At 36.6% G+C, this 25,312-nt stretch overlaps 1 protein-coding gene and 1 long non-coding RNA gene across 5 annotated transcripts in view; both read right to left on the reverse strand.

The window, feature by feature from the left end:
• The window catches only part of GRIA2 (glutamate ionotropic receptor AMPA type subunit 2), a 197,745-nt gene that overhangs the window by 11,161 nt on the left and 161,272 nt on the right, over positions 1-25,312 (reverse strand). The gene's annotated exons all lie outside the window — the stretch shown is intronic.
• On the reverse strand, positions 15,567-18,663 carry LOC120871509. The gene is made up of 2 exons (XR_005723040.1): positions 17,703-18,663; positions 15,567-16,283 (listed from the first exon to the last, which is right to left on the reverse strand). It is a non-coding gene; the product is annotated as an uncharacterized LOC120871509 (long non-coding RNA).

Below are 25,312 nucleotides of genomic sequence, written 5' to 3' on the forward strand. Positions count from 1 at the left end.
CCTAAAAGATCTATTCCTAATTAATGGCAGAGCAGGAGTCTTAGTTAATTGGTCAGACATATACACAGTGATATCCTAAAGTAATACCCATTTTCTAGAAAATATAGAAAGAAAATACTGGAAACCTATACTAGGTACTGACTCAAATGCTCCTAGAATAACACTGAGTTTTCAAAGAGATACTGTTCAGGTATTAAAATTTTTTTCTAATTAAAGAGAAAATCTGGGGACTTCACTGGTGGTTCAGTGGCTAAGACTCTGCACTCCCAATGCTGGGGGCCTAAGTCTGATCCTTGGTTGGGGAACTAGATTCCACATGTCACAACTAAGAGTTTTCATGCTGCAACTAAAGATTCCATGTGCCATGATGAAGATCAAAGATCTCCAGCTCAACAAAGAAATAAATATTTTTAAAATCAGTAAAATAAAAATAAAGAGAACATATTTATTCAATGTTTAAGCACCAAAATAATGTTTATTACAATATGTACTGTCAAAAAAAAATCCTTCAGGTGACCTGGATGAAAGAAGGAAGGCCTAATTGCAGCAGCATAATTGAAGGAATATTAATCTGAAACATTAATCAGTTCAGAAGCAAAGATAGACCTCAAAAGTGTCATTGAATAGTTAGAGTTAAAAAAAAAAAAGTTGAGTAGAGTTGAAAAGTCATAGCATTTGAATATCTCTTTATTTTTCTATTCACATGTTTCTCAACTGATTTTCAGCCCTCTTGGAAAGATGACTGTGAATAACCCTTTTATTATCCTAATACAAGAGGTTTGAAATGGAAACTTGAAAACTTTCTTTTCAGATTCATGAGACTTTGGGACTTTTTGTTTGTTTGTTATTCTGAGGAATTAAAAAAAAATAATAACCATTTTCTTAGAAAAAGCAAGTATAAATCAGCTCATCACAAGCAGACATAATGTAAACTCAGATCTGCTTAAAATGCTGCCCTAGGGCTGACGCCTGCTGTATATGTATATGAAAGCACTGTATTTGGTGAAAATCCAGGATCAAGAGTAAATCAAGCATGGAGTAGGCTTATTTCCCTGAAGTTTAGAATATATATAACCCAGAGAGGTGCTCAGGCACTGGCTGCATCTCTCCACTGTCCCCTGTGAATAAGGGCTGCAGTACTGAGACAGCCCCACAGGCCAGGTCAGCCCAACTCTTCCCCAAAAGGAATTTCACTCCAAATTTATAAAAATTTCTTTACTAAATAATATATCTATCATATAACAATGTATCTAAACCACTCTTAAAATGACTTCTATTTCAAAACAATTCTCCTTCCTGAGATTATAGAATTAAAACTTCATTACCTAATGAATCAGAGTTCCTTGCTGTTATGAAAGTATATCCATGATGGTGAAAGCTCCATCAGAATCCCATCTAGGGAAAGTTTAACTTCATGATCACAGTGACTGGCACAGTATCTTGCATATAAAGGTTCATAATGTATGCTAACAGAATATTCTGGAATTGGTTAGAAAGAATAAGAGCATCTTTGCTTTATTTGAACCTTTGTTTACTGTAGAAGGCATTTATATTGTTTTACTTTATAGAACACTATAAACTGTTCTCTGACAAACTGGAAGATGTAAAAGTATTTGTCTTTGATTACATATCATTAAATCTTATTAAATCTTATTAAACTTCAAGATCTTTTTTGTCATGTGAATTCCCACAAAAACAAGTGATACTGGAAGCAAAGAGAACCATGCAGCTGCTCTCCCAGCACCCCTCCTCCTTGCTCAAGTACAAAGACCCCTCCATGTTCCCTGCCTCTTGTTTGTAGAAAAGCTGAAGTCTCCCAGGCCTCCCTGAGTCACAAAAGAGCAGGCTCGAGCAGTTAACGATCAAGACAACAGAATGTCACAGTCTCAGTGTCTGATGCACATTCCTGAGTTTTTTTTAACAGATACTACAGCTGCCACCAGAGGGAAAAGCTAACTGCATGGTGCCTAGACTGCAGCTATGACATAAGCTGCACCACCTTGAGCCACACTGAATCTACGTCTAGTACAATTCCAAGAACTGATCTCCAGAGAAAGAGATTAACATTTTGCTCATAATAACTCTATCTTTGTGGGCATAAAAATGAGTGTAGCTTCTTCTGCTTGTATAGGTAGGTGGACAGCTAACACTGTCAGTAAGGAGATGCTATAGAATCATGTTGACGTCTTCCACTCTGAGAATACAGTGCTCTAAGTCAGCAGGAAGCAGATAGAGGAGATGGACCTTCACTGCAATCCTATAGAAATGGAATGATGTCTGACAGTGGGGAATTGAAAGCAACTCTTTAGCCCTTTCCCTGTTTACCCATCTCTGTCCCCGCCTAATCTTAAAAACCCAGTTATAGAAATGAGATCCCTAGACAATTGAAACTAACTCCTAATTTGGGCTCTCCTGAATGCACACCATGCAATGCCTGACCTGTTGATTCTTCTCCTAGATAAAAAGAAGTAAGAATTCAGCAGTTCAGGAATGACTAGCTCTCCACACATAACTGTTGCTTTAGCAAGCCTGCAGGCAGATCGCTTGGGCAAGATAACATCTGAACAGAGTCAGCCAGGCTGCAGCCACAGGGGAAAATGCTGAACACACTCTCCTGCCTCCGCCACTCCCTGAGATTCTCCCTCCGTTTTTCCCTTGAAAACCTACCATGACTAACCAGAATCTTGGGAGCTGGTCTCAGGACATGAGTCCATCTTCTCCCTAGATTGCTGGCTTTTCTGATTAAAGCAATTTTCTTCCTACTGACACTTGCCTCTCAAGTTATTGGAGTAGCAAGCAGCTGAACCCGAGTTCACCAGTAGTATTAAAATGGTCTGAAACAAAATCGTAGGCTGATAGAGTTCAAAATGAAATTGCACAATTAGATTATTCATTAAACATGCCAATTATTCCAAATCTGAAATATCAATTTTGCATCACTAAATATTACATAAAATGCTTCATAAACAATATTCAGAGAAAATGCAAAAGTTAGCAATGAAGTTAAAAGGAAAAATACAAATTAAACTCAAGATAATTTCTCTTTAAAAACCAAATTTTTTAATAGGATATTTAAATGGCATGAATCAGGTCAAAGATCATATTCACTGAGTGTGGTGAAATTTCCTGTTTCATTCATAAGTGGTTTCTAGTTAAAGATATTTCTCAATGTATGGATAGAATATTCTTTTGAAAGATTAAAGGATTGTAACATGCAATCTAGGGGGAAAATGCACACAGCTATATAGTGTTTTGGTTAAGTTATTCCATCTCTGTCTTTGTGGTCCTGCCTCCCTTGAAAGATGTTCTGACATGTTAACCTAGACATAAAAAATACAAGGCTTTATTATGTCAGTCACTTTTTATGATTGGGTTTTACATGTATTATAAGATGATATTTTTTAATTGAGCAGAAAGTGAAAGTGAAAGTGAAGTCGCTCAGTCGTGTCTGACTCTTTGCGACCTCATGGACTGTAGCCCACCATGCTCCTCTGTCCATGGGATTTTCCAGGCAAGAGTACTGGAGTGGGTTGCCATTTCCTTCTCCAGACAATCTTCCCGACCCAGGGATCAAACCCAGGTCTCCTACATTGTAAGCAAGACGCTTTACAGTCTGAGCCACCAGGGAAGTCCCAGTTTATGATGTAATTTTGGATTAATAAAATCTCAAAATAATCTAAGATCTTAAAATGCACATTGCTTCTTTGCATAAATGTGAAAATAATTTTTTTCATAGAGCGGAAGATATATACTTCACATTTTCTCACAGTGTGTTAATTCATTTGTCCCCCAGGTGTTAGTTTACTGTTTACTTCCTTAACAAATTAATGAAATATATTCATAACCATGTCTTTTCAAGAGTATTTGTTTGAATAGGTTTGGTTAAAGGTGTGCAAGCAATTCATGGACAATACAATTCTGTTACGTTGAAAAATATTATTCATTAGGAGAAAGAACTTATTAATTAGAATTTTCTAGTTGCCTTCAGAAAAAGACTAGAAAAAAAACTGACTAAATTTTATACTTAGAGACAATTCAAGGGATCAGTGCATAGCTTCTATTGACAATATCATAAAAGTTGTTAGTCTGAACTAAATAGCTAAGCAGGTGATGCCTTGAAATCCTGTTCTTCTCCAAAACTACAGCAATCAAAAAAGTAGTCATCAAGAAAACCATCAATCCAAAGGCAAAGTGAAATTCTCCCTTAGGCTTTCCATCCTTTAACCTGAATGACAATTCATCATCATCATTATTTTTTAGTGCCAAGACAATTTAAGTGACAATGTTTAATTTAGCTTAATTTATAAGTTCAATGGTCTTATACACTGAAAAAGATACTACAGTTCCAACCTCTTGACCACTCGTTTCTTAGAATATACTTACAAGTAGACTAAAAAAAAAAAAAAATCCCATGTGGTCAACTAAGGTAATACATATATATAGTACTTCCTATTTAAATTCTCTATTTTATCAATTCATGTTACAGACATTATTCTACATCAAAAGCATCCATAAAATTTAGGCAACAGTCAAATAATACAAGTCAAATACTGATCAGGTTGATTTAATCAGCTTCTACGTGTGGACTTCAAAAATGAACAACAGGCCATGATGACCACCCACCCTTGTAAGCAGTGTTTAAATTTGAGCATGTAGAAGATGACACAAGCAAATCATACTGAATTTTTATGGAAAGTACCTACTTTCCTACCATTCACAATACTAATCAGAGTTCCAGTCTGGAGAGAAAAGAATGATGCAATGAAGGAGGAAAGTGGGCTGGAAGGATGGTTTCCAATCTCTATTTCCAAGATATCCACTTCCAAGATCGCCCTAGGTAAAAGCTCTAAGTCTTTATCAGGGATCATGACAATTTCTTTTCCCATCCCTCTGCGGAAGAATAAGGCACTTTCTAAGTTTACATATTAAATCAAGTGAACTACTCTTTTAGGAAGAATGATAAAGTGAAGTGAATTCCTTTAGGATGGTATCTGCCATCACATTTTGATGAAGAGATAAGGAGATAAATCACAGCTTGGTCAGGAAACTGATCCTGATTACCCTGTGTTTCTTAAGGAGTCAAGGCTCTTTGCACATGGCTATTCAAATCCTTTTTCATGGTCTGATATTAGTAATAAGGATATCAATTTGATTAATATTTCAAAGAAAATAATTTTAATATTTACTTAGAAAACATGACCATTTTCTAGTATTGCCGGGGAAAAGTTCTATATAAACACAATTGATATAATTATATCTAAGAAAAAGACAGCTTCCTTTTCTGGTGATAGAAGCCAACAGTCATTTTAATTTAGTTTAATTTCCTCTTCATATACATTAATACAGGCATTAACTCTTCTATGAGTAAAATAAGCCTTTTTCCTGTTAGGAAAAAGTGACTTTTTAAAGGAAATAGTTATTATCCTTATGAAACATACACATTTATTTGAGAATTAGTAGAAAATACAGGCATTGCCTTGCAAACATTCTTCACTGTTTAGTCTATTAACTCTGACACAGTCCACTTTCCAAAAAAAAAAAAAACCACCTTATTTACCCACAAATTTCTGATAAAATATTGAATACCTTCTCAAAATGACAGCAGAACATTTTTTGCTAGCATGGGAATTCTAAATGATTCCCAAATATGAATGATGTCCAAAGGTTCTAAACAGAGACTCCTGAACAGCAGGGTGAATTTACAGTTGTTAAATGTTCCACATTACAATAATCTCTCAATCTCATTTTCACTTCAAAGTAAACAGACATACTTTTCATGAAAATCCTCTTTTCTTTCTAGAAAGATTACAATGTCTGAGGAAGCATAACAAATAATAAGGGTAAAAAACCTTGACCTAGAGCCTTCTGAATGTAAAGATTAAAGAGTCACCATGCAAGTTAATTACCTATATTTTCTATTCCATTTGGTTGACAGTCTATAAAAAATGTGTATTTGAGACAAAAGAACTACCTTTTCTTTTAGGATTTCAGTGTTTTGCCTGATCTAACTTTCCCGTGGAACTCACAGCATGGCCCACTTTTCCATTCTAGATGTCATCAGGAATTCACACTGTCCCTGGCAACCACTAGTTTTATCAGGCAAAAAATATATATATATATCTGTAAGTCTCATTCTGTTATCCTCTGCCATTTACAAGTCTGCAATCCCTGAACAAACTTGTCTATGTTTGAGTTATAGTCACTTATTTGAGATCAAACCTTTAAAAATCTACTAGCATACCCTAGAATTTTAATTTTCTCTACTAGGTCTCCTCCTGAGTAGAATGCATCTGCTGTTAATTTATTTTCCAGACATAATTTCCAACGTAAACAAAATATAGTCAAATTGAATCAAGAAAATCTTAATATTTTGAACTGAATGTCTCTTGTCACTTTCTGTGTTGTGTATCATTAGAAGTCTTCATATCTCAACATGTCTCAGGTGAAGCTAAAATAATATTGACTTGGAAAACTTCATCTTTCAATAGCTTGCTTTACTATGTATAATAAGGACTTACCAGGTGGTACTAGTGGTAAAGAATCAGCCTGCCAATGCAGGAAATGGAGATCCGGGTTCAATCCCTGGGTCAGGAAGATCCCCTGGAGGAGGACATGGCATCCCACTCCAGTATTCTTGTCCAGAAACTCCCATAGACAAAGAAGACAGGTGTGCAATCCATAGGGCTGCATACAGTCTGACACAACTGAAGTGACTTAGCGTATACACACGTGTACAATAAATGTGAATGGTGTTTAATGTAAAAGATTATAAAATTATTTTTATGTAACTGATACAAAACACATCTAGGAGAAAGACATGTAGCCTTGGTAACACAGTCCTGGAGAAAACTTAAGTCATTGAGGGTTATTGATATTAAGTATAAAATAAATGGGCTTCCCCAGCGACTCAGTGGTAAAGAATTCACCTACAATGCAGAAGACACAGGAGATGAGGGTTTGATCCCTAGGTCAGGAAGATCCCCTAGAGAAGGGGATGGCTACCCACTCCAGTATTTTTGCCTGGAGAATTCCTGGACAAAGGAGCCTGGTGGGCTACAGTCCATTTGGTTGTAAAGAGTCAGATAGGACTGCCAGACTAACACTTTCACTAAACAGGGCATCATTTATACAAGGCAGAAACACACACACAAAATAGTTCATTTCAGCAAGAATGTCATTAAGAGACTCTTTTAGGAGGGTTATTTTCAAAGTTCTAAGGGAGGTCATCTGCTTCACTTTCACAATGAAGCAGAAAGTGGCTGGAGTAGGAAAATGGGCTCTAAGGAAATAAACCTACAAATTTGTCACCTGAAGGAAATGAACAGAGAAATTGAAGATAAACGAAATCAGTGTCCCAAGAGGGACTCTACAACATTTCAGAACATCTAAACATAGATTGAAGGTCAAGGAGAAGTAGCCTGGTGGAGATAAAAAGACTAAAGATATTACTGAGTGAATGCTAAGTCGTTTCAGTAGTGTCTGACTCTTTGTGTCCCTAAGGACTGTAGCCCGCCAGCCTTCTTTGTCCACGGGATTCTCCAGGCAAGAATACTGGAGTGGGTGGCCATCTCTCTGCTGGGGGATCTTTCCGACCCAGGTATTGAACCCACATCTCTTAAGTCTCCTGTATAGGCTAGCGGGTTCTTTACCACTAGTGCCACCTGAGAAGCTCCAAAGACATTATTAAGGTATAAATTTTAGAGCAACTTCTTTCATAGTTAGAGAGACATGTTTTCAAAGACCCAGATTAGCTTTACAGGCGAAGGTACAATTATTCCTCTGACTGGTGGAATAAAAACATGAAGAATATATTACATTGGCAAATAAAAGATCTAAAACTCCTTTTATGCCTCTGTCCATCACTGAAAGTAGCTTTGCTTTAATGTGATTCTCCCAATAAAGATCAATTCCAATAATGAAAAGTTTGAAGTAAAACTTTATTTCCTCAACATACTAGACTAGTATTTGATCTAGGTTATTTATAAGACAGTAAAATACCTAAGAGATAAATCCAACTTTTCCTCAACTCATGGATTTTAATTGGTAACCATAATGTCACATTTTGGTTGATATACTCCCACAGTAACACCTACTTTGGTAGGTATACTCCATATCAAGGAAATATTGTATTTCTATTTCCATATGTAGATTCATTTTGAGGCTATGAGCTGAGAACATGCTGCAGAACATAAATATTAATACAAACAGTGTGATGCTGACAACTATTTGCAGAGCAGGACTAGAGACACACACACAGGGAACAGACTTGTGGACACAGACGGGTAGAGAGGGTGGGGATGAGAGATACACTACCATGCCTAAAGAACTTCCCTGGTGGCTCAGACGGTAAAGCGTCTGCCTACAATGTGGAAGGCCCGGTTTCAGTCCCTGGGTTGGGAAGATCCCCTGGAGAAGGAAATGGCAACCCACTCTAGTACTCTTGCCTGGAAAACCCCATGGACAGAGGAGGGTGGTAGGCTACAGTCCATGGGGTCGCAAAAAGTCGTACACGACTGAGCGACGTCACGTCACCATGCATAAAACAGCGAGGATGGGAAGCGGCTGTATAACACAAGAAACTCAACCTGGTGCTCTGGGACAACCTAGAGGAGTGGGATGGGGTAGGCATTGCGAGGGAGACTCAAGACGGAGGGCATATATGTATACTTATGGCTGATTCATACTGTGTGCAGAAGACAACACAACACTGTAAAGCAATTACATTCCAATTAAAAGGAAAAAAAAGTTAATACTGAACAAACGAAAGTGCTTTGAAACTTGGCTTGAATAGTTTTGATACTGCTTTTTTACATTATTTGCCAAAAACGATAGAAACATAAAAATGAAAAAATAAAAAAAGAAAACGTACAAAATGTTCCGTATGTATGATAAAACCTCTAGACATTGTTTTCATCTTCTCAAATCACTTGGCTAATGAAAATTTATCTTATATGGAAACAATAAAAAAATTCTTTATTTTTAAAGTTTTTCATAAAATTTTAAAAGAAGCTTATTATTTTCCATGATGGAAAAAAACTACAGCTGCAGAAATGGTCCCTGGACAATAAATGGAAAGAAAAATTATCAAGTTGTGTCATACCATAAATATTTTCAGATAGTTTAATTCCAGTCACTTAGCACTTCTTATTCATCCTTTAGCTAAAAAAAAATGAAGTTTTGTTCATGTACTGATATTTTTATACAATCAAAAACCAAGCCATTTACTTCATGTAAAAAAAAAAAGGGAAACATCTGAATGAAGTAAATACATTTTCTTAGACACTCCTTTGTTCATTTAGTTTTTGACAATTTGATGCTTAACACTATAACATCTTGGATTTAAAATAAAAATTATATACAGATTGTCGATTCTATGAAGTCATGGGTCAGGTCACTAGGAAATATTTTCAAAATCCTTAAAGTCTGAAGTAATTATAAACATTTTATCTGCAGTCTCAAAGTATGTTTTTCTCTTTTGTATTAAAATGAAATAATTATCTATTTATAAATGACTGCAGTTAATAAAATATTTCACAGAACTGCGGTTTGACCTGTTTGACTTTGTGAGGATTTTCTATATGATTAATATCTCATTTTAAATAAAACTAATTAATTCACCAATAATATTAACAAGATTCATATTAAACTAGCAGTTTCTCAGTTTCTTTGAAATGGTATTTATGAAAGAATATAACTAGAGGTATTTTTAACAGCTTAAATTTTTCAAAGGATTAACACTAGAATGGACCTTAAAAATCACTTACTGTATTCCAAGCCATTTATTTGACTCAGAAAAGATTAACTAACTTATCTAAATTAGCATGCTTTGTCAGCCCCTAGAAGAACCAAAAATAGAATCTGGATACCCAAATTTCCAATGCATGTATATACACTCTAAATCAGAAAAATACTCAAGCATAGTATTTAGATAAGCAATGTTCTATTAAGAAAAAACAAATCACTTAACAATATTATAAAATTTAGAGAAAATCAGTTAACTATTTGAGTATAATTTAATAAAATGCAAACTGAGGCTTAAATAAATTGGATTATGGAAGCATTTTAATCAACCAAAAGCAAAGCTAAGTTATGCTTCAGTGTTCTAATTGGCATTTGGAATTGAACTGAAGTGAAGAGAAAGTCGCTCAATTTTGTCCAACTCTTTGAGATCCCATGGACTATAGTTCGCCACCTCCTCTGTCTATGGAATCCTCCAGGCAAGAATACTGGAGTGGGTTGCCATTCCCCTCTCCAGCAGATCTTCCCAACCCAGTAATTGAACCAGGGTCTTTCAAATGTGAAAAATATATAGTCAGGTTAATTCATATCCTGTATTATTGACAGACTCATAACCTTCTAATAATCTTCTGCTTGGAAAACAATGTCTTTAAATTTTAAAATGTAATTGGTATTTCCATATATTTTCATTCCCTTACAAATAGTAAATTATGTCATTAATGAAGTGTCTAACTAATGTGCACATGTGCAAAGTCACTTCAGTGGCCTGGACTCTTTGTAATTCTTTGGACTGTAGCTGGCCAGGCTCCTGTCTGCAGGATTCTCCAGGCAAGAAAACTGGAGTGGGTTTCCATACCCTCCTCCAGGGGATCTTCCTGAATCAGGGATAGAACCCACATCTCTTATGTCTCCTGCATTGGCAGGTGCGTTCTTTACCACTGAGCCACCAGGGAAGCCTGTCTTATTTATACAGCTTATTTATTACCCATATATGTACCCAGGCATATAATGTGAAATGATAAAGCAAGAGAAACAGCAAGTGACCCCCTAGAGTCATATCTCTTATTTTTTAATAGGGTTACTTATTGACCCATCTAAGGTCTATCATGAACAGAGAACATCTTGAGTGCCATCAACATATTTGATAAAATGGCTCATATTATTCATGTGGATTAGATGAAGAGCTATGGTTATCAGAATTAGACAGGCTTATAATTAAACTAGCTTCCCAGGTGGCGTTAGTGGTAAAGAACCAGCCTGCCAAAGGAGGAGGCACAAGAGATGAGGTTCGATACCTGGGTTGGGAAGATCCTCTGGAGAAGGGCATGGCAACCCACTCCAGTATTCTTGCCTGGAGAATCCCATAGACAGAGGAGCCTGGCAGGCTACAGTCCATAACATTGCAAAGGGTCAGACATGACTGAAGTGACTTAGAATAATTAAAATATCAGTGACTGAAAAAGGTCAGTTTTCATTCCAGTCCCAAAGAAAGCAATGCCAAAGAATGCTCAAACTACCACACAATTGCACTCATCTCACACGCTAGTAAAGTAATGCTCAAAATTCTCCAAGCCAGGCTTCAGCAATACGTGAACCACAAAATTCCAGAAGTTCAAGCTGGTTTTAGAAAAGGCAGAGGAACCAGAGATCAAATTGCCAGCATCCGCTGGATCATTGAAAAAGCAAGAGAGTTCCAGAAAAACATCTATTTCTGCTTTATTGACTATGTCAAAGGCTTTGACTGTGTCGATCACAGTAAACTGTGGAAAATTCTGAAAGAGATGGGAATACCAGACCACCTGACCTGCCTCTTGAGAAATCAGTATGCAGGTCAGGAACCAACAGTTAGAACTGGACATGGAACAACAGACTGGTTCCAAATAGGAAAAGGAGTACGTCAAGGCTATATATTGTCATTCTGCTTATTTAACTTCTATCCAGAGTACATCATGAGAAACCCTGGGCTGGAAGAAGCAAAAGCTGGAATCAAGATTGCCGGGAGAAATATCAATAACCTCAGATATGCAGATGACACCACCCTTATGGCAAAAAGTGAAGAGGAACTTAAAAGCCTCTTAATGAAAGTGAAAGAGAAGAGTGAAAAAGTTGGCTTAAAGCTCAACATTCAGAAAACTAGATTATGGCAGCTGGTCCCATCGCTTCACGGAAATTAGATGGGGAAACAGCGGAAACAGTGTCAGACTTTATTTTGGGGGGCTCCAAAATGACTGCAGATGGTGATTGCAGCCATGAAATTAAAAGACACTTACTCCTTGGAAGGAAAGTTATGACCAACCTAGATAGCATATTCAAAAGCAGAGACATTACTTTGCCAACAAAGGTCTGTCTAGTCAAGGCTATGGTTTTTCTAGTAGTCATCAATGGATGTGAAAATTGGACTGAGAGGAAAGCTGAGCACCAAAGAATTGATGCTTTTGAACTGTGGTGTTGGAGAAGACTCTTGAGAGTCCCTTGGACGGCAAGGAGATCCAACCAGTCCATTCTGAAGGAGATCAGCCCTGGGATTTCTTTGGAAGGAATGATGCTAAAGCTGAAACTCCAGTACTTTGGCCACCTCATGTGAAGAGTTGACTCATTGGAAAAGACTCTGATGCTGGGAGGGATTGGGGGCAGAAGGAGAAGGGGACGACAGAGGATAAGATGGCTGGATGGCATCACCAACTTGATGGACGTGAGTTTGAGTGAACTCTGGGAGTTAGTGTTGGACAGGGAGGCCTGACATGCTGCAATTAATAGGGTCGCAAAGAGTCGGACACGACTGAGCAACTGAACTGAACTGAACTGAACATCTGAAGAGTGGTTATTATTCAAATCCTGAGTTGAAGGGAAACTTTTGTTATACCACTGATTTCATACATTTCCCACTGTGCTTAGTATTTTAGTCAATTTGGATGAATATATAAATGACAAATATTTCAAAGGTTCAGATAGCAGAATCAATATTTTAACTTTATGAGCCTAGGCAAATAAGCCAAAAACCAAAGTAAAATGTAACAGGGACAAAAGCAAAATCGAGCACATGGTTTCAATCAACCACATATTCACAGAATGGAAACTTTCCACAATTTACCCAGGTTTAAATCACCCAGGTTTTCAGTAAACAACAATTTAAGGGAAAGCTATTAATATGATTCAGTTACCTCAAAAGCTAACAGGTTTGAAGGTTTAAATGGAATAAGTCTAGGTAACAGAGTTGTAACTTACAGTCTGAGAGCCAAGAAAGAAATGTGAGTGAGTGAAACAGACAGGAAGGGCTAGTGGAGAATGGAGTACCTGCAGTAAGGAGAGAATCTACTCCCTATCTAAAACCATTCATGTTTTTTCCTTTTTTAAAAAATATGTAAAATGAAGGTTTGAAAACATAATTCTTATGCTAGCTGATGCGAAAATGTAAGGAAGAGAGGATGCTTATTATCATGTATTTGATTCATTTGTATTATGAAAATGAATACAATTACTAAAGTCAGAATGGGGACAAAAGCATGAAAATACTTAGGAGGCAGGTTTTCCTTTCAAAGATGTTTCTAAAAACTCTAACAATGAAATTTGCAACAAAGTGGAATTGAATGTTAGATAAGTGGCAAGTCAACATTCACAAGCTGAACTCAAGAAGGGTTTTTATGGTTAACTCTTTATAAATGTTATGTTGTTTCAAATAAGAACAGAATGTATAACCTAAGCCCTGTAGTTAAAGACAAGAATGATGATTCCATCTGAGTTCACCATGTAACAGATATAACTTTTTCTGCAATGTGGGATTTGATCCTAAAACACCTTGACTGAACTTCCTTATTCAACCTCAACAACAAAAATAGAATATTTTAAGTGTGGATTTTTTAAAGCAATTGAAAGATGTATGCAATTATGGGGCAGTTTTTTGCTGTTGGCTAACTAATCTAATCGAAAAGGGTTTGCAATTCTTTTTTGTTTTAAATGAACACATTTTTAGGGGTGCACAGTTGTTTTGAAAAATACCACTAGACTGTTTACACTGTGCCTTATAACAAGTTATTACTTTAGCAAATATTCCTATATGTCCCACTGCTAGGTTTCAGAGTGTTGTTTCAACACTCTGAGGTTATAAAAGGAAAATAAAGAAGCCCCAATACAAAGACTAAATTGCTTCTAATAATTTATTATGGGGGACATTTAATGTGGGTAGTATTTTACAATATAGTTTGTACAGTTAACCTTTGGACAACTCAAGAGGATAAACTCACTGATTTTAATTTGTAAATGAGCAAAAAGTTTTGGAAATTAAAGGAAGTAACATAAAAGATATAGTAGCAAAAGTTACAGAGTATGCACAAAAATACATTTCACATACACAAGAAATGTTGGGTCCCTTAGCTTATCAGTATGAATTTCTTTAGTAAGTCAAAAATATAGTATTTTCTACCTTGCTTAGCCTCGAATATCACACTACTAATGCAACTTGGGAAAAATGAATTGAAAGTCTCTCAGTTGTGTCTGACTCTTTGCAACCCCATGGACTATACAGTTCATGGAATTTTCCAGGCCAGAATACTGGAGTGGGTAGACTTTCCCTTCTCCAGGGGGTCTTCCCAACCCAGGAATCAAACCCAGGTCTGCCACATTGCAGAAGGATTTTTTTACCAGCTGAGCCACAAAAATTTTATTGTATTTACACTATTATAAATTACTCAGATAGAAAAGATCAGTTATTTCATCATTGGACTTCTCTGGTGGCTCAGATGGTAAAGAATCTATCTGCAATGAGGGAGACCCGAGTTCAATCCCTGGGTTGGGAAGATCCCCTGGAGAAGGGAATGACGACCCATTCCAATGGTCTTGCCTGGAAAATTTCATGGACATAGGAGCCTGTCAGGCTACAGTTCATGGGGTTGAAAAGAGTCAGACATGACTGAGTGACTAACAGTTTTACTTCATTATTAAAGAATTGCCTTCCCTATAAAAGGATGGATTTAGCTTAAGTCCGCATTCTTTGGCCATGTCAAGAATGAAAGACTAGTAAGAAAAAACTAGTTGAAGTAGCATAATATAGGACAATGACTTTATACATAGTTAACTTCATATATGTATGAGGATACTAGCCATACTAAATGTGAACTATATTATACAACATTAAGTACAGTTGAAACTTGACCAACATGGGTTTGAACTACGAAGGTCCACTTAGCAGATATTTTTCATTAAATGCATTCTATAGTACCAGAGGGGCACAAAGAGTTGGACACAACTGAGCAACTGAACACCCATGCACAGTACTATAGGATCCAAAGTTGATTGAACCTGCAGATGACGAACCATGTATTCAGAGGAAAGTGAAGTCGCTCAGTCGTGTTCGACTCTTCACGACCCGTGGACTGTAGCCCACCAAGCTCCTCCATCCACGGGATTCTCCAGGCAAGAATATTGGAGTGGGTTGACAGACTGTAAAATTTTAAGTGGATTTTCAACTGCATGGAGTTGGGACCATTAACCTCCTGAATTATTCAAGAGTCAACTCTGTACAGTATTATACTAGCCAGCTTCAAATTGCTATGCATTTATATGTATATATCTCATCACTTTAATGATTGGCATAAATACTCATGCCTGCCTCTAATTTTATTTTAACAATAATATGAAAATTTTATTTTTAATCTTGGGCAACATTTTTAAGAAGCAACATCAACCATAAGATGAGAGAGATCTTATAAATCTTAAATACTACAAAATATTTCCTACTAAGACAGTTTCTTTCCTTAGTTTTTGCTTGTTTTATTTTGTGTGTGTGTGTGTGTATGTCTTATCTCAAGGCAGGTTTTTTTTTTTTTTTCCTTTCAATAGTGGTAAGAAAAAATACATATGAAATCTAAGTTTGTAACAAGTCTGTGAGTATATAATACAGTATCATTTAAGTACATGCACATTGTTGAACAGAAGATTTCTAGAAGTTTCTCATTTTGCACGACTGAAACTATACTCACTGATCAAGCTCCCCATTTCCCCCACCTCCAGCCTCTGTGACTACCAGTCTCTCTTTTGCTTCAGTGGGTGCAGTTACTTCAGATACCTCATCATGCAAATGGCATCTTTAGGTATTTGTCTTTCTGTGACTGGCTTATTTCATTTATCATTGTGTCCTCAAGATTCAACCATGATGAGGCTTTCTTAAGGCTGAAGAATATTCCATTGGGTAATATACCACATTCTAAAATTTATTTCATCTTTTGATGGACATGTAGGTTGTTTCTATCGCTTGGCTGCTGTGAATAGCATTGCAATGGATGTGGGACTGCAGATATCTCTTCAAGATGCTGATTTTAATTATTTTGGATAAATATTAAGAAGTGGGATTGCTGGATCATGCAGTGGCTCTATTTTAACTTATTGAGAAAATGCCATTCTGTTTAATATAGGGGCCGCACAGTTTTGCATTCCAGTCAAGAGCTTGAATTTCTATACAACCCCACCAACATTTTTTTTTTCTTTTTTCTAATGGTCAACCTAACCAGTATGAGGTGGGATCTTATTTGTGATGTTGATTTGCATGTGCGCTATGAAAGTGCTGCACTCAATATGCCAGCAAATTTGGAAAACTCAGCAGTGGCCACAGGACTGGAAAAGATCAGTTTTCATTCCAATCCCAAAAAAAGGCAATGCCAAAGAATGCTCAAACTACCACACAATTGCACTCATCTCACATGCTAGTAAAGTAATGCTCAAAATTCTCCAAGCCAGGCTTCAGCAATACGTGAACTGCAAACTTCCAAAAGTTCAAGCTGGTTTTAGAAAAGGCAGAGGAACCAGAGATCAAATTGCCAACATCCGCTGGATCATGGAAAAAGCAAGAGAGTTCCAGAAAAACATCTATTTCTGCTTTATTGACTATGCCAAAGGCTTTGACTCTGTGGATCACAATAAAGTGTGGAAAATTCTGAAAGAGATGGGAACACCAGACCACCTGGCCTGCCTCTTGAGAAACCTGTATGCAGGTCAGGAAGCAACAGTTAGAACTGGACATGGAACAACAGACTGGTTCCAAATAGGAAAAGGAGTACGTCAAGGCTGTATATTGTCACCCTGCTTATTTAACTTCTATGCAGAGTACATCATGAGAAACGCTGGACTGGAAGAAACACAAGCTGGAATCAAGATTGCCAGGAGAAATATCTATCACCTCAGATATGCAGATGACACCACCCTAATGGCAGAGACTGAAGAGAAACTAAAAAGCCTCTTGATGAAAGTGAAAGAGAGTGAAAAAGTTGGCTTAAAGCTCAGCATTCAGAAAACGAAGATCATGGCATCCGGTCCCATCACTTCATGGGAAATAGATGGGGAAACAGTGGAAACCGTGTCAGACTTTATTTTGGGGGGCTCCAAAGTCACTGCAGATGGTGACTGCAGCCATGAAATTAAACGACGCTTACTCCTTGGAAGAAAAGTTATGAGCAACCTAGATAGCATATTCAAAAGCAGAGACGTTACTTTGCCGACAAAGGTCTGTCTAGTCAAGGCTATGGTTTTTCCAGTGGTCATGTATGGATGTGAGAGTTGGACTGTGAAGAAAGCTGAGCGCCGAAGAATTGATGCTTTTGAACTGTGGTGTTGGAGAAGACTCTTGAGAGTCCCTTGGACTGCAAGGAGATCCAACCAGTCCATTCTGAAGGAGATCAGCCCTGGGATTTCTTTGGAAGGACTGATGCTAAAGCTGAAACTCCAATACGTTGGCCAGCTCATGTGAAGAGTTGACTCATTGGAAAAGACTCTGATGCTGGGAGGGATTGGGGGCAGGAGGAGAAGGGGACGACAGAGGATGAGATGGCTGGATGGCATCACTGACTTGATGGACGTGAGTCTGAGTGAACTCCGGGAGTTGGTGATGGACAGGGAGGCCTGGCATGCTGCAATTCATGGGGTCGCAAAGAGTCGGACACGACTGAGCAACTGAACTGAACTGAACTGAACTGAACTGAATGATTAATGGTATTGAGTACCTTTTCATATAACCTGCTGACCATTTATTTGTTGCTCTTCTTTGGAGAAATGTCCATTCAAGTCCTTTTCCAGTTTTAAATGAGGTTATTAGTTTTTGCTATTGACTTGTAGGAGCACTTTAGATGTTTTGCATATTAACCTTTATCAGATTTGCAAGTATTTTCTGCCATTCCGTAGACTGCCTTTTCAGTCTTTTGTTTCTTTGCTGCACAAAAGCTTCTAAAATTAATGTAGTCTACTGCTCTAATTTTGCTTTTGTTGCCTGTAAGCCATGGAGCTTATCTCCTTTGTTTTCTTAAAGGAGATTTATTGCTTCATATCTTACTGAAGCAATAAATCTTTTAAATAGTTAATCCATTTTGAGTTGGGTTTTGTGTATTGTATAAAGTTTTTATTTTATTCTTGTGCATATTAATATCCAGTTGTATCAACACTGTTGTGAGGAAACTCTTTCCCCACTGTGAGGCCTTGATGCCTTTGTCAAAGATCACTTAAATGTACATGCATGGGTTTATTTCTAGAATCTCTCTTCTGTTCCATTGGCCTCTAAATGTGTCTTTATGCCAGGGCCATAATGTTTTGATTACTATACCTTTGCAAAATGTTTTGAAGTCAGGAAGTGTAAGACTTCTAGCTTTGTTCTTATTTCTGAAGATTGGTTTAACTATTTCTTATTCTTTGTGTTTCCATATGAATTTTAGAAATCTTTTTCTATTTCTGTAAAAAAAAAAAAAAACACAACAAACTGATATTGGGATTCTGATAGGGATTGATGTTAATCTTTAGATACTTTGTGTAGTATGGATATTTTAACAATATTAAGTCTCTAAATCCATGAACAAAAGATGTCTTTCCAATTATTTGTGTGTTCTTTATTTCAGCAATCTTTGGAGTTCTTGGCATACAAATCTTTATCTCCTTAAGTTTATTTTTAAATATTTTATTCTTTCTGATACTATTGTAAATGGAACTTTCCCCTTAATTTTCTTTTCAGATCATTCATTGTTAGTATACAAAGATACAACTGATTTTGTGTCCTGAAAATTTATTCAACTTATTTATTAGTTCTAAAAGTTGTGTGTATGTGTGTGTGTGTGGAATTCTTTAGGTTTTCTCTATATAAGACCAAGTTATCTGTGAACAGAGATAATTTTACTTGTTTTCCAATTTGGGTGCCTTTTATTTCTTTTTCTTGCTTGATTTCTCTGGCTAGAAGTTTCAGTATTACGTTGAAAAAGAGTGATAAGAGTGGGTATCCTTGTCTTGCTACTGATTTGGGAGAAATTATTTCAAGTTCAGCACTGATTATTATGTCATCCATGGGCTTCATTTATGAACTTTATTATGTAGAGATAATTTCTTTCTATTCCTAGTTTACTGGGTGTTTTTATCATGAAAGTGTGTTCAATTATGTCAAATGCTTTTTATGCTTGTACTTAGATCATCATGTAATTTTTATTTTTTATTCTGCTATTGTGATAAAATCACTCATTGATTTGCATAGGATGAAATTTCTTCGCATCACAAAATAAACCCACTTGGTCATGGTGTATGATCCTTTTAACTTTCTGTTGAATTCGCTTTGCTACTATTTTGCTGAAGTTTTTTGCACCTATATTTACGTAGGATATTTGCTTGAAGTTCTCTTTTTTTGTTGTTTTTTTGGCATACCTGGCATTGTAAACTGAAGAAGTGTTCCCTCCTCTTCTGTCTTTTGGAGGAATTTGAAAATTGTCATTAATTCTTCTTTAAATGGTAAATTTTTCTAGTGAAGCTGTCTGAAAGTGAAAATGAGAACTGCTCAGTCATGTCTGACTCTTTGTGACCCCATGGACTATACAGTCCATGGAATTCTCCAGGCCAGATTACTGGAGTGGGTAGCCTTTTCCTTCTCCAGAGTATCTTCCCAACTCAAGGACTGACCCATTGATCTCCCGCATTGCAGGCAGATACTTTACCAGCTGAGCCATGAGGGTGGTCATGTGCTTTTCTTTATTGGAAGTTTTTATTATTATTGATTCACTCTCCTTACTAGTTGTAGATCTATCCAGATTTTCTATTTCTTCAGGACTTAATCTTAGTATATCTTAGTATATGGTATATTTCCAGAAATTTATCCATTTCTTCTAGATGAATTTTTTGGCATATAATTATTCACAGTAGTCTCATAATTTAGAAAAGTCTGTGCATTAGTTGTAATGTCTTTGCTTTCATTTCTGACTTTATTGAATCTTTTCTATGTTCTTCTTAGTTATTTTCTACTCTTTTACTTCCTTTGCACTTTATGTTATGGAAGCCACAAATTATGTTTATATTGTACATACATTAACATATTTTATAGTTAGTTATAGTTATTTTATAGTTATATTTTAACCTCTTGAGTTAAAAGACACTTAAGCATCACTATTACAGCATCATAGTATTCTGTATTTATCTATAGATGTACTTTTACCAATGAGGTTTGTATTTGCATATGCTTTATATTGCTATCTAGCATCCTTTCATTTTAACAGGAAGGACCTCTTTTAACACTTCTCGCAAAGCAGGTGTAGTGCTAATTATCTCTCTCAGCTTTATCTTGGAATGTCTTTATTTCTCCCTAATTTTTGAATGAGTGTCTTTCTAGATACATCATTCTTAGTTAGCACTATCTTTTTGAATACATCCTCTCACTCCCTCTGACCTACAAGCTCTCTGCCGATAAGTCCATTAGGAGTCTTATGGGTCCTCATGTGTATGTGGCAAGGCATATTTGTCTTATTGTTTTCAAAATTGTCTTTGACATTTGACAATTTGATTATAATGTTTCTTTGAGTACACTTTTCTTGAATTCCTCCTATTTAAGATTCTTTGGGTTTCATAAATCTGGATGTCTATCTCCCTGCCCTCCCCCACCAGATTGAGAAAAAATTTATAAAACCATTTTTATTTAAATAAGTTTTCTACCCCTTTCTCTGTCTCTTTTCATTCTGGAATTCCCATAATGTGTTTATTCCACATACAAGTCCCTTAGGCTTTCTTCACCTTTTTTTCATTTTTTTTTTTTTTTTCTTATTGATACTCTGGACACTTTGAAATGACTTAAGTTTGCTGATTCTTTCTTCTGCTTGATCAAGTCTGATGTTGAATCAGTATAGTGAATTTTTTAATTCAGTCATTGTAGTTATTTTCAACATTTGGCTCTTTTTTATATTTTTTACTTCTGTTAATGTTCTCATTTTGTTCACACATCATTTTCCTGAGCTCTTTGAGCATTTTTGTAACAGACATTTGGAATTCTTTGCCAAGTTATCCAGGTACCTCCATTTATTTTTTAAGTTTGATTTCTGGAGATTAATGTTTTTCCTTTGAGCCACATTTTTGTTGTTTTTTCCTATGTGCCTTATAAGTTTATGTTGGGATCTGTGCCTTTTTTAAAAACAGCCACCTCTCCCAGTCTTCATGGATTGACTTCATATAGGGATAGAACTTCACCAATCACCCTGGTTAAATATCCCAAAGGCCTCTTAAACATTTTCTGTGGATATGTCTTCTTTGGACTTGTATGTGTAAATTTCCAATCAGATGGATTTGCAGGAAGCTTTTTTCCAGAGTTCATAATCTCTTGCTCCTTTGATGTCTGTCTGTAGTAATGCAGGTTCTCTAGAGCTAGAATAAGCCTCCAGGCTTATAAGAGTATGCTAGGCCCAAGTCAGGAAATGCAGTCTCCAAAGCACCCCACGGAAGGTCAGAACATTGTAGGCACAGACCACTCTTATTCCAAAGGCAAGGGAGTGGCCACCAAGCTGCACTGGTCTCTGTGTGCTGGACCACAGGTCTCTGAAGCAGCAGCAAACTATCAGCTCCCTCCTGTTCTCAGCAGCCCCAGGCATCTAGCACGTGCCAGGTCCCAGCAGTGCTCTGAGCAGGCAAGACAGAACCAGTTCCTTGAAAAGTCCAAGAAATGGGCCCACACTCCAACTTGTTTGCTCCTTTCCTAACGGAAGCTCGAATTAGGGGTTTTCCTCATTTTACCACATTGAGCTGGAGGGGAAGGTCTATGCTGAATGAGTGTGTGCCAGGTCAAAGTAAAAGTCACTCAGTCATGTCTCACTATTTGTGATCCCATGGATTGTAGCCTGTCAGGATTCTCTGTCCATGGAATTCTCCAGGCAAGAATACCAGAGTGGGTTGCCATTCATTCCCTTCTCCAGGGGATCATCCCAACTCAGGAATCAAACCTAGGCCTCCTGTATTGCAGGTGGGTTTTTTGTTGTCTGAACCACCAGGGAAGCCAGGCCAAACCTTCAACTTTATTCTCAGAGGTCCCCAATCTGATGCCCTTTTTAGTGCTTAGATTCAGGCAAGACAGAAAGAAACCAGTTCCTCCGAAAAGTCATAACATGAAAATAGTCAAGTAGTCTCTCTCTCCCTAGAAAGAAACCAAGAGCTACGTGTTTCTTCCCAATGCTGACATGTTGTGCCAGGGAAGTCACTGCAGCCAGTGAGGCCATGAATTTTCCTACAGGGATTGACTGGCTGGTTTCACACTCAACTTGGTTTGCAGGAGCCTCTTAACTGTTTTCTCACTGAGTCAACGTACCGCTGTTGAGTCTGTGTATCTGGGAGAAAAAGGGAGGATCTGGATTTTTTGAAGCAACTATCTTCTGAAATCACCTCCTTGTACTTTGTTTCCTTAGATGAAATACTTAAAAAAATTTTTTTTAACTTATTTATTTGGTTGCAGCACTTGGGATCTTTGTGGCAGCATGCAGGATATTCAGCTGTGGCATGTAGACTATTTACGGCATATAGACTCTTTAGTTATGGCATGTGGGATCTGGGGCTTCCCTGGCAACTCAGATGATAATGAATCTGCCTGCAATGCAGGAGATCAGGGTTTAATCCCTGGGTTGGTAAGATCCTCTGAAGAAGGGAACATCAACCTCACTTCAGTACTTGCCTACAGAATTCCATGGACAGAGGAGCCTGGAAGTCTATAGTCTGTGTGGTTGCAAAGAGTCGGACATGACTGAGCAACTAACACACACACACAGAGACACACGTGGGATCTAGTTCTTTGACCAAGGATTGAACCCAGGCCCCCTGCATTGGGAGCCCAGAGTCTTAGCCCCTGAACCACTAGGGAAGTCCCCTTAGATGCAATAGCAATTTGGGGAACCTGACAATATCTGACTTTGCTTGACTTCCCCAATTGACATTTTATTTCTAAAATCTCATTATTCTATGAACATAAGTAATCACATTCACTAGCACCTTGGGTTTGATCATCACTCACTATGATCTAGGGCAAAATTGTATGTTGGAAGCATGAAGTAAAAATTACTTTAGTATCAAGTTTTCCTTCAAATATCAGAAGTCTAATTAAAGAATTTTCAAAATTTTATCAACAATATTTATATCTAGTCCAGATTTTGCTTCCAGTATATTTAAATAATTGCAAGATTTCTATTTCTTTTCTCTGTACAACTTTTGGACTGTGTTCGTTACCATGGCAACTAGTTCAGAATATCCAATGAGACAAGTATGATGATTCTTTTACTTAAGCACAAAGAGTGAATTAAAAACCAAGTCATCTGAAGTACCCGCACAGGAATACACTGATATTTATCTTCTCTTAGGCATCTAAGCAGGAATTATAGAAGAGTTTTGAGATAAGAGATTAGTCTCAAATTTTCTCTATTGTTTGGACTTTTTTGGCTAGAATAATTAACCTCATGATTTGATAGTGGTGCGACAGGAGCATTTTCTCTTTAATATGGACAATGATAGAAAGCCTCCTATAATTTGGTAAGAGTCAGATTATCTATCCAAAGGATAATGTGAACTTTCAACACCCTTTTGAGTCACAAAGGTGGTCTCTAAATGAAATGATCAGAAGCACACTGATTTGCTGAGAATTGCTATGGAAAGAAGAAAAAGACCAAAATGACAGTTAGTCTTGGAGAAGCTATCATTTTGCATGATAATTGTAATTCAGCAAGTAGACATACGCTTTTCTTTTTTCTTCCATAGTGCTTTCATCCCCAAAGCACCATTCAATATGGTCTTGGACACATTTCTTTCTGAATTTGTAAACTACTTAATGAAATGCAGGCCTTTAAACTGAACATTAGATCTTAAAGGAAATGTGAATCAATCTTGTAAAATGTTGACCTTTCCTTCACAGTTAAACCACCGTCTTTAGCTGAATAAGAGAACACAGGCTTTCCCCAGGCAGCTTAGGCTAAAAGTAGCCTTAAAGTCTTTAAGAACTCAATCTTGTTCTCAGATATTTTGTGGAATGGTGAGAACATTTAAAATGTCAGAGAAACAAAATGCCAGCTAGAGAGGAAATGATTTCAACCAGTCCTGGATTATCTAGAGAAACCTTGAACATGCAGAGTTGTCAGCTGTAAAGATTTTTATGACTAATCAAGCTCTTCAACAACAAGAAAAAAAAAAACCTAAGGAAGTAAAATATGTAAAATTATGACTAACCATGCCATGAGTGACTTACAACATGGTCATATAGTGCTATTTGTTGCTAATGTATTCACATTCAGCATTTATTTAGTCCTGAGTACTTTGAAACTATTTAAAGAGTTAAGTATAACTGAAAGACTTATAAAAGGTTCATTTTTATATTAGTAAAATACATATGACTACATCCATTTCATCTTCATAATATTCTTTCAAATAATATGAAAATGAAGTAGATATATTCATATACACAAAGCTAGAAATAAATATATATATTTATATAAACAAAGCTAGAAGGATGTATATTCTACCCACATAGAAATAGGTGATATACAAGAAACTATGGTTGAAAAATCTTTAGGTATACCAGAAATAATGAAATAAGTATGGAGAACTACCACAAATTAGTGAAATCTGTTCTATAAAATATAAATAAAGGAATCATGCTTGTATTCCTGTTAAACACAAATGGCAGGTGGGAAAAAATGTAACTATAATGAAAGAGAACTTAGTGTAGTTCTATAGGAAGCTGCTATAATGGTTCAAATATTTTTATTTATAAATATATTTCAATCAATGTTTTATATATAAACATAAGTGTGTCTTATGCTAGGGAAGGAATTAAAAACATGCTGCAGCCTTTAAAATGATAAATTATTATACTTCTCTTGTATTTGTAATTATTATATAGTAAAGAAAACTTTCAAACCAGCCCTTTCACTCAGGTAAGGCACATCTGTATAACATTATCTATTTATCTATCATTTATACTATTTTTAAACTATGTGAAACGTCTACAATGCTGGGTAACAACAATATACTTTTATGGATTATTATCAGACAAAATTGATCTTCTGAAGGTGGCATAATTAACTTAATTGAACACAAAGGGGATACCTTTATTTTAACAATATTTTAAAATCTGTTCATTGAGACACCAGCATAATTAAAGGAGACCACTTACTCAGAAACACACTGTCCTTCACCCTCCCAGAGGAAAAAACAGATTGCAGTGTGGGGATTTAGGATAGGTGTGAAATATTCCCTCTCTGCAAGTTAATACTTTTGTTTCATGGATTGACAGGCCTATGATTGGTTTATTTATCAAGCCATTTTCTATCCC

This window comes from Oryx dammah, unplaced genomic scaffold, assembly GCF_014754425.2.
Source record: "Oryx dammah isolate SB20612 unplaced genomic scaffold, SCBI_Odam_1.1 HiC_scaffold_12, whole genome shotgun sequence".
Taxonomy (NCBI): Eukaryota; Metazoa; Chordata; class Mammalia; order Artiodactyla; family Bovidae; genus Oryx; species Oryx dammah.